This window comes from Solanum lycopersicum, chromosome 9 (assembly GCF_036512215.1).
Source record: "Solanum lycopersicum chromosome 9, SLM_r2.1".
NCBI classification, from domain to species: Eukaryota; Viridiplantae; Streptophyta; class Magnoliopsida; order Solanales; family Solanaceae; genus Solanum; species Solanum lycopersicum.
Window position 1 is genome coordinate 22,122,537 of NC_090808.1, and position 11,777 is coordinate 22,134,313.

The following is an 11,777-nucleotide window of genomic DNA, read 5'->3' on the forward strand; positions in this document are numbered from 1 at the left end:
TGACGGATGGACCGCCGTTCCGTAGGTCAAACGACAGTCGGTAGTCCATGAACATCAATAAAGACCCCCTTTCACCCACTCTCTGACAAAGTCTACATATGACAACCACAGTCCGTAGGTAGAAAAATTGCAGACAGTTAAGGGGAAATGTAATGGGGTCAACTTCAAATGGTCATAACTCTTTGCACATAATAAGTGACCGTCAATAAAGACCCCCATTCACCCTCTCTCTTACAAGGGCTACAAATGACCAGCATGGTCTTTAGGTGGACCTACGGTCAGTAGGTAGAAAAAATGCAGACGGTTATGGGGAAATGTAATGGGGTCAACCTCAAATAGTCATAACTCTTTGCACATAATTAGTTGTCCCATGACCTACCCACAAATATATAATTGAATTTTCTTTCCATAGCCACCTATCTTGCTAAATACAGACATCCGAGTAAAAAGTTATGCCCATTTTAGTAAAGGCTTGTCGAACAAGCCCGATCGACGGACCCAACGACAGGGCGTTGGTAAAACCACGGACCGTCAGTCTTGGCCGATGTTTGATTCGACTACAACATTTCGAGGGCTCTTTTTGACTTTTTCCACTTCATTTAAACAATAAGATATGTCGTTTTGACCCTAAATCATCATATTTTAGCTAGTTTAAGACTAGAAACATAATAGAAACATATCTAAGTAAAATCATTAATTAAAAACTTAGAAAATTAGAACTTATAGAAGATAAAAAACTGAAGAACTCTAGTTTAAGAATGGAAAAAGATCCAGCAGTTCCAGCCCTGAAACTTAAGTTGTTTTTTGTGGATTTCATCACCAGGTATGTCAGATTTCACCAATGGGTTCCTTTCACCCATTGGGTTCCTAGTTTTCAATCAGATTGTTGAATACTATATCATGATTAGATCTAGGGTTTCTAGAACTTCAACAGAACTTTATGAATTTATTAGTTTTATGTTCCAAATTAGATTATCATGTTATTATTCAGTTTATTGCACGAATTTCATAGCCTTATCTTAGTATTTCTTTAGTTCTTGAATTACACATGCTAGTTTAGATATTTCAGACACTTCAGATATAGATGACTTAGTTATAAATGCATAATTACAAAATTAATAGCTGCATTATGAGTTTGCATGTTCAGTTTTGAGCCATCTAGTATTTTACATAATCACATACATAATTAGTAAATTTATAGTATCAAAGGGAGTAGCATAATACCGAGTTCGACTGGGGTTCAACGTACCCGATTAGTCCAAAAACTAATAGATAGGTAGGTTATAAGTCCCCTCTGCGGGCATTAAGTTAGTGATCATGACAGCATGCCGTTATACCCATGGCAAGGTATATTGGGTCCTCTCCATGGGGCGTACACATCGGACTCCACATTTATGTTAGGTGGTTTTATTATCGGTTATTAGTAGCTCCAACAAATTAGTCAGACTCTCTACATTGTAAATTTATTAGTACATTCAGTATTCAATTTTAGCATGTTATAAATTTTTCATTGCATCCAGTTAGCTAAGAATTGAGTTTATCAAGTCAGATTATTATACTTGCTTATATGCTTGTTCACTTATTTTTATTTCTGCTTTACTCTATCCTACATGCTCAGTACCTTTCAAGTACTGACGCATACATACACTAGATCTTATCGTCATGTAGGTCAAGGTTTTCAGCATCCAGATCACACATAGATCGATTTCCGATCCCCAGTGCAGCAGATTCAGTGGTGAGTCCTCATTCTCTGTGGACAACAATTATGAGTTTCATTTCTGTCTTTACATATTTAGTTTTAGTTTTTTCTAGATTTAACTAGGCTTGTCCCAGTATTTCTTGTCCACTTTAGAGGCTTATTTCAGACATAGTAAGTTTAAGCTTAGTGTTTAGTTAGTAACTTCATTGTATTAAACTCAACAATTTACATATATATCAGTTTTAGAATATGGGTATTTCCCATCTTTTCAGATTTAATTATGATTTAGCTTCCGCATCAGTTTATTATCTTTAGTATGATCATGATCATGCCAGCACAGTAAGCTTGTGATCACTTGTAGTCCTAGGTTCCGTGTCCACGTCTCAAGGGTAGCTCGGGCCGTGATATTTGGAGTGAGATCTTTTAGGAGATTCTTGAAAGACATTGGTAAGACCTTCAACAGCATGAATACGCAATTGTATTAATGTTGGTCTATTCTTTGTTATATTGTTCAATTGAAGTATAAATGATAAGGTTATGAATGTATAATTAGGATATAAACATTACAGAAGTCGTATGATGATAGGTGTATGATTATAAGGGATTGAAAGTGATTCTCTTGTGCATCTTATTACAATGATTATGATATAAACTTCTCATTTAATGTTAGGTTGTGATGCAATGATTTTCACATCCTAGAACCTAAAACATATGATCATGTTATAAAAGGGGTTAGACTCCTTAGACCTATTTTATAAACTAATATTAAGAATGACATAAAGACACTACAAAAAGGTAGCTTAGCACCCAACGAACTACACAACAAGAGGTATCCCTTCTAATGTAGAAGGTAGGTTCACCAAAGGTCTCATGATGTTGAAACTACATTGCGGACTATCAAAAAGAGAATTTATTGTAACAATCTCCTAGTTCCTTAACTATGTGTCCCCAAATGAAAACTAGGTAGTGGATTCACGTAGATGCTATTGTGATTTATATGTCCTATATTGGCAAGTTGGATGCCCTTAATTCGGTGTGAGGGGTAGACACTAGATTCCATGTTTATCTCACAAGGTCTAATGTCAGTTATGGCAAAGTTTCCCGAAAATAAAATGAATAAATTAAACCACAAAGATGCATGAGTGGACCTTGAGGGGATTCCTAGGGTGATTTATTTATATTCATTTGTTATAAATGAAATGCATAATGATGATTCTATATATTGTTGGTCTCATATGATGTTGCTTTCACTTGATATACATGATGGTTGTATAAATTGCTATATATGAGATTGGCTACCCTTATTATGATGTTATTTGATGTAAAGGAATTGCTTATGGTCTGTTTTCTAATTTACTTAGTTTATGTGGGGCTTCACATAGACATTATACTAGTTGACATGTGTTGGGACTATCGGTAAGGTATTGTGATATATCGATGAAATGTTTTTTATGGTTTTTTATGATGTTTATCTTTAAAATATAATATAAAAATGTATTATTGTGGTTATGTTGTTGACTTTGCTATATTCTTAGAATGTGCATGAAATCTTTTAAAGTAATTTGTCATGCTTATAACTAAAATGTCCCTTTGTGCATATTTCCAAATGATGTACGTGCATATGTTTCCATACTTAGTACATGTGGTTTGTACTAACTCATATTCTCTTATATTTTTTAAACTATATGCAGGTTCAGGCCATTGAATGCATACCATTCCTTATTGAAGACCATTGATTGATAACCCCAAGTTGGTGACTCCTCAAGTTCGAGGATTAAGAAGCTTAACTCTAGTTTTATTATTTTCTATTCCAAAGACTTTATTGTAACTTATATATGAGACATATTGTAATGTTGTAAGGGCTATGTCCCAAATCTTGCACTCTTATGTTAGATTGTTGTGTGAGACGATTGTAGACTATTTTCGATATATGAGTAGTCTATGTGAACTTCAATTTTATGTTTTAATTTCTTTATATATTTATTCACCTATGAAATGCGATGATGTATGCTATGGTCTTGTCTAAGGCCTTTTCGAGGACTAAGACGTCGATTACATCTAGGATGTTCTCTTTGTCATGAAAAACTTAGTATCATAGCATGAGGTTTAATAATCGTAGGAATAATGTCTCACTAAACCACGTATATTTAGATTCTTGTTCATAATTATAAAGCACACCACACTTACGAATGAGATACTATGTGATGTTTAGGAAATTCTCACTTCTTTGGTATTTTGAAGTCGTGCCTCAAGAGTCTTAACTCTATGTGGCCTTTTTTCTAATCCTTTTCTTGTGGCTATATGCTATGGCTACAAGAAGGGCAACCACAAGAAGATTTAAGAGGAGATTTATAATACAGGAGTTCTTCCCAAAGTAACCAAGCACCTTCTCAAGAACAAGCTACCCTCGATGACCAATCTCCATTCAATCCTTCGGTACTGACAGATGGGGAGATAAGAAAGGCTTTCATTAACTTGCTCAAGCCATGACTACAAAAGCTGAAGTGGAAGCTACTGAAACTCAAGTTATGGCGGCTTAAGAGAATCGGTAAGTTGCACCCCATTTAATCAAAATGCTAGTACCATGGCTCACTCTTAAGGGACTTCTCAATGATGAAATCCCCCATGCTCTTTGGGTCAAAGGTGAATAAATATCCCCAGACTTTTGTTATTAGGTTTATAAGAATTTGAATGCAATGGGGGTGAGTTCAAATGAGCAGGTTGAGCTAGCCGATATCAACTCAAGGATGTTCTTCAAATTTTGTACACTAAATGAAAAGAAAATAAGTTTTTGAGCGCGGTTACTATTAGTTGGGAAGTCATTACGATGGTATTTCTAGATACGTTATTCCCTATAGAGAAAAGAGAGGCAAAAGTTGAAGATCTCACCAAACTTTTTCAAGAAGGTATGACTATTCAAGAATACTCTTTGAAATTCAGTAAGTTGTCCAAATATGACTCTTCTTTGGTGTCCAATCCTAGAGATGAAATGAGTCATTTTGTAACGGGTGTGTTCGGTTATCTTGTTGAAGAATGTTGTGTGTCAATGCTTCATGACAACATCGACAGTTCTCATTTAATGGTACATACTCAACAAGTTGAGGAAAGTAGGATGACGAGGAAGAATTAAGAGTTCAAGAGGGAAGGGCCCCATGATGGAGGTATTTCTAAGGGTATGTTTAAGATCAAAGACAAGCCAAAGTTCAAGAAGAGATTCTCCAACCAAGTTCCTTCAAATGTCCCAAAGGCTCGTAAGGATTGAGTGTTTACCCCTAGGTTCTAATGAGGGAAAGGTGGTGGTTCAAAGAGCGAGGTCATACAATGTTCTACATGTGGCTAGAATAATGTGGGTAAATGTCTAATTAGAATGGATAATTGCTTTGGTTGTGAAAAGAGTACCATATGGTTAAAGATTGTCCCATGGACAAGAATCAAGGAAATTAGTGTAATTCAGAATAAGTGTTCCTAATCCAGATACTCCTAAGAAGAACCACTTCTATGCTCTAAAGTCTAGGGGGTGATCAAACGGGTTCTCCAAATATTTTTAATGGCATTGCAAGTGTTATCAATAAATGTTTATGTATTGCTAGATCCTTATACCACTTTTTCTTTTGTAACTCCTTTAGTAGCTATGAATTTTTATATGCTCCGCAGTGTCTTAGTAGAACATTTTTTGGTTTCTACCCTGTTGCAAAAAAACTCTATAGGAATTGTCCTATTTATCGTCCAATAGAGTTACATTGGTTCATTTTGTGGAACATGATATGTTATACTTTAATGTCATATTGGGGAGTTATTAGTTGAATGCTTGTTCCGCTTAAATTAATTGTAGAACAAGGGTAGTAAATTCTAATTTCTTTATTAATCGGATTCAGAATAGAATGAGGGTAAGTAAATCCCTAGAGGTCAAATCATTTCATGTCTAAAATCTTGTTATATGATTTCTAAGGGATGTCAATATCATACTATGAGGGTCAAGGACCTTTAATCTTAGGCTACTTATTTAGAGTCGATCCCTGTAGTGAAGGACATTCCAATTAGTCTTTGCTGATGATTACCCAGAAGTCCTCTCAAACGGGTAATACATTTTGGAATAGTTTTGATGCCAAATAAAAAAAACCATTTTAATTCCTCATTAGCGAGTTGAAAGACTTGAAGATTAAACTCAAGGATTTTCAACATAAGAGTATTATACAACCTAGCATTTCACCATAGGGCACTCAAATTTATTTGTTAAAAACAAATATGGGTCTCTTATAATATGTATTGACTAATGGCAATTGAATAAAGTCACCATAAAGAATAAGTATCCTCTTCCTAGGATTGATGATATGTTTGATCAAATTCAAGGTGGAGCTTTATTTTTGAAGATTGAATTTGACGTTGGGGTATCACCAACTAAGAGCTAGTGGAGTTGAAATAAGTAAAATGACTTTCCGAACTAGGTTTGGTCATTAAGAGTTCCTAGTCATGTCTTTTTTCTAATTGATGCTCCAACGATTTTTATGGACCTTATGAGTAGGGTGTTCTAGAATTATCATGATTCATTTTGTAATTTTATATATTGATGATATCTGGGTATATTCTAAGAATGAGGATGAATAGATGAGTCACTTGAGGATAGTATTGAACGCCGTCAAGGAACATTAACTCTTTGCTAAATATAGTAATTATGTATTTTGGTTGTTATCATTTCCTTTTTTTAGTCACATTATTTCAAGTGAAGGCATAGAGGTCGATATGAAGAAAACGTAGGCGATTAAGAATTGGCCTAGACCTTTGAATTCAACCTATATTCGAAGTTTCCTTGTTTTACCCGGGTATTATAGGAGATCTGTTGATGGGTTTACACTTATCACTTTTTCTTTGATAACCTTAACCCAAAACAAAGTTAAGTTTGAGTCGCCGTAAGCTTGTGAAAGAGGCATTCAAGAGTTGAATGATATGCTTATCTTTGCTTCATTTTTGACTTTATCGGAAGGTACCGAAGGGTTTGTTGTGTATTGTGATGCTTATCAAGTAGGTTTGTGTTGTTTCATCATGCAACACGGTAAGGTGATATCATATTCCTCTAAACAACTCTAGGTGCATGAGAAAAACTATCTACTCATGATCTTGAATTAGCTGACGTAGTGTTTGCTTTGAAGATATGGAGACACTATCTATATGGGGTGTATGTGGATGTGTTCATTGACCATAAGAGTCTTCAATATGTTCAATCAAAAGGAGTTAATCTCCAACAATGAAGATGGTTAGAACTCTTAAAAGACTATGATATGAGTTTCTTTTACCACCCCGACAAAGCCAATGTTCTTGCGTATGCTCTAAGTCAAATTTCAATGGGTAGTTTGGCTCATGTTCCTGATTGTAAGATACAATAAGTGAAATATCTTCATACATTAGACCGAATGGGTGTTCAGTTAGAAGATTCTCCACAATGGGGTTTCACGGTTCATCGTAACTCTGATTCATATTTAGTGTTGAGTTGAATTCCAAGAAACATCATGATCCTCTATTGATGGAGTTGAAAGAATCATTTTTTAGTAAGTACAATTAGTCATTCTCCCAAGGGAGGGATGGCGTACTAAGGTACCAAGGAACATTGTGCGTGCCTAATGTGGATGACTTAAGGAAACAAATTAGGGAAGAAGATCATGGTTCTCGATATTCAATTCATCAAGGTGCCACCAAAATGAATTTGATCTACAAGAGGTCTATTGGTTGAATGGTTTGAAGAATAATATATTAGAGTTTGTAATTAAAAGTCCTAATTGTCAACAAGTCAAGGCTGAGAATCAAAGACCGGGATGGTTTACTCAAGATATAACTATTCCTACTGGCAAATTGAAAGATGTCAGTATGGATTTCGTTGTAGGTTTGCCTCGTACACAAAGCGAAAATTATACAATATGGGTGATTGTTGATAGATTAAAAAAATCTGCAAATTTTATCCTTATCAAAGATATTTATTCGGCGTAGGAATATGCTAGTTTGTACATTAAATTAGATTATCAGTTTGCATGAGGTTCCCATGTCTATCATCTTACATAGGGGTCCCTAATTCAGTTCAAGATTTCGGAAGGCATTCCAAAATGGCCTAGGTACCTAGGTGAAAATTAGTACTGTATTTTATCCACAAATGGATGGTTTAGCGGAGAGAACCATCCAATCAATTGATTATATGTTGAGGGCATGTGTTATTGACTTCATCCGTAATTGGAATGACAATATACCATCAGTTGAATTTTCATACAATAATAGCTATCATTCAAGTATCTCCATGGCACCCTTTGAAGCCCTTTATGGTAGGAGATAAATATCTCCAATCGGTTTGTTGGAGGTAGGTGAGTTTTCTCTAATAGGCCCCATAACAATCTATGCGGTTGTGGAGAAAGTCTGACTTATAAGGTATAACTTGAAGATGACCCAAAGTCGAAAAAATCTTATGCCGACAAGAGAAAGAGGGACTTTGAGTTTATTATAGTCGACTTCGTCTATTTAAATATATCACCCATGGAGGGGTGATGATATTAATCATAAAAAGGGGAAACTTAGTCCCCAATATGTGGAGCCATATGAGGTTGTGAAACGCATCAGACAACTCACCTATGAGTTGTCTTTGGTGCATCCGGTGCTCTATGTGCCAATACTCAAAAAGTGCACAAGTGATCCGGTGTCTATCCTTCGTCTAGAAGATCTAGAAGTCGATTCTAGAGGTCTTGATTGAGCTCTTCCAACATAAAGTGAGAAGGTTGAGGAATAACGAAGTAGCTACCGTGAAGGTTTATTACAAAAACGAACTAGTAGAGAATTCTACTTGGGAGGTCGAGGCGGTGGTGAAATCTAGATATCCTCATCTTTTTTCCTTCTATTCTAGTCAAGGTTGAGGTTAGTAACTTCTCCTAATTTTTATTTTTGAAGGGCCTTAAGTGTGTCTTCAAACTTCTATGATTTTCCCATCATTATGCATGATCTTGTGAAAAATCCATGTTTCATTTATATCATGAGTTATATATCCTCCATGCTTGTTGATACTTATTACATGTTTGGTATATTGAGTTATGTAATATTTCTTGTGAAATTTCTCAAGTGTGAAGTTATGAAAATTATATGGTGCTTTTTATAGAATATATGGAGTCATATGGAAAGGAGAATGACATTTCTCCTTGTAAAATGTGAATTTGTTAAAAAAAGGTTGTTGTCATGATTTATATATTATAAATGATGTTTTTTTTCTGTTAAGAAAGGAGCAAATTTTTCCTTCTTTATTATTGAATTATTATTATTTTTGATAGGTTTGTTGGGTTGCTAGTCTTGAGTCATTGTGCCAAAAAAATGTTTAAAGTGTCATTGTAGGATGAATGTTCCCCAAGGGGGAATATTATTATACCTCGCAAAATCTAAGGACCTAGTCTAGAGTCTCACCTAGTGTCTAATGATCTAAACAATGTTCCAGGAATAAATAAAGGTGATTAACTTTACTAGGAGGACCCAAAAATTTGACCGAAAAAGTTGTCCAAGACAGTGTGCACTCGACGAAGCAATCGATGCTCCGCTGATGGACTCACGCCTCGTCGATGGAGGTTGTGAGTTGATACTTCCAATATGGAGACTTATATCCATTTTGGGACTCTATTTCCCAAACCATGTTTGGAAAATACGGTTTGTGGTTGGGACGACAGGGCGTCGACATCGATGGACCCTATCTTACTGCCTCCACACGGTTTAAGTAGGGGTGGTGAAGTAATTAGTTAATTAATTAATTAATTATTAGGGACGGTTATAATTAATTAGTTTAGGACTATATGAGTATCCTAACTCATTAAACTAACCTAACACATCATAAATCCCCAAATCAACTAGCTCCCACTTCTCTCTACTTTCTCTCACTACTCCAATTACCCCATTAAAGAACAAGGTCAAGTTTCTCTAGGGTTCCAAGATAAAGATTTTCCTTAAAATATATTCAAGGATTCTCAAGTTATGGAGGCTATTCTCTCTTCGGATTCCTTTCCCCAAGAGGTTCTTGAAAAATTTGGATTTCAATGTTCTTGAAAAGTTTAGTTTTTATCAAGTTTTGTGGGTCTACTTTCTAAATTGAATTGTTTAGTCTTAATTGGATTATTAGTGATTATTTATGGGTATGTTTTCGTGTGTAATGAAGTATACCTTAAAGCTTTGACCTAAATCTCTTTAAAGACCCATAAATACTTTTCTTCTCGTAATCCTAACTTGTGAATTAGATTGATTATGACTAAGGGAGATGAAATTGAATGTATTTTTGAATAATTTACCATCATATGATGATGATTATTGTATTGTTGGGTGAATATCATGTATTTAGGGGTTAGATCTTTTATGATATTGTTGCAAGCCATTAGTAAGAGTTTCAAGATCATGAATACTCTATTGTATTATTGTTGGTCTATTCTTGGTAATATTGTTAAATTCAAGTATACATGATGAGGTTATGAATGTATTATTAGGCTATGAACATGATGGATATTATATGATTATAAGTAAATCATTATGAGGGTTTGAATGTGATTATCTTGTGCATCTTATTACTATAATTATGATGTAATGCTCTCACTGAATGTTGGGTTGTGATGAAAGGATTTTTTTCATCCTAGAAACTCGGGGCTATGATCATGTTATTCAAGGGGTTAGTCTCCTAAGACCTATGTTATAAACTAGAGTTAAGGATGACTTAAAAACACTTCAAAAGGGAATTTAGCTTAGCACTGAGCGAACTAGACAATGGGAGGTGTGCTTTGCAATAAGATAGGTAGGTTCACCAAAGGTCTCATGAGGTAGAATCTACAATACCGATTTACATAAAGAGAGTTTCTAGTAATAATCTCCTAGTTCCTTAACTATGTGCCCCTATAAGAAAACTAGCTAGTGGATACACGTTTAAGCGATTATGATGCATATGTCCTACCTCTATAAATTGGATGCCCTCCTTTCTGTGTGAGAGGTTCACACCAAATTTAATTAACATGGTATAATGTCAGTTATGAAAAGTTTCCTAAAAGTAAAAATATGAAAAATAACTAGGATGAGTTAAGGTTATGTACTAGTGTAGGTATATGTTTGGACTTTACATATACATTGCACATCAGGACCTTGAGGGGATTCTTAGGGTGATTAATATATGTACATATATTAATATAATGCATAATGATGACTCAATAGAATCTTTGTCTCATATGATGTTGCTTTCACTTGACATACATGATGGTGGTCTAAATTGTTATATATTAGATTGGTTACCCTTATTATGATGTTATATGATGTAAAGGAAATGCTTATCGTCTTTTTGCTAGTTTAATTAGTTTAGGTGGTGTTATGGGGCTTCAAATAGATGTTGCACTAGTTTACTTGAATTAGACTATGGCTAAGGTTTTGTGATATGTTGATGAATTATTGCTTATGGCTTTATTATGATTAGTCTCTTGAAAATGTAATCTCCAAATGTCTTATTATGGTTATGTTGTTGACGTGGCTATATTCGTAGAATGTGCACGAAAGATTTTATAGTAATTTGTCATACTTATAACTAAAATGTCCCTTTGTGCATACTTGCATATGTTTCTATACTTAGTACATGTAGTTTGTACTAACCCATATTATCTTCTATATTCTACACTATGTAGGTTGGGGCCATTTAAGACATTCTACTCTGCAATGAACTTTGATTGATAACCCCAAGTTGGTTAGTCCTCAAGTCCAAGGATGAAGAATCTTAACTCAAATTTTCATGTTTTCTATTCCAAGACTTATTGTAACTTCTATATGAGAATATTGCACTGTTGTAAAGACTATGTACAAAATCTTGTACTCTTATGTTACATGGTTTTGAAAGATTAGATTAGACTATTTTCGATTTATATGTGAACTTCAGTGTAATTTTTTTAGTATCTCCATATTTTTATTCACCTATGAAATGCAGTGATGTATTCTAAGGTCTCTTGAGAATGAAGATGCCTGTTATGTCTAGGAGGTGCTCCCGGGTTGTGACATCTCTTCAAAATGATATATATTATGCTTAAACCAATCTGAAATTCCTGAAGAT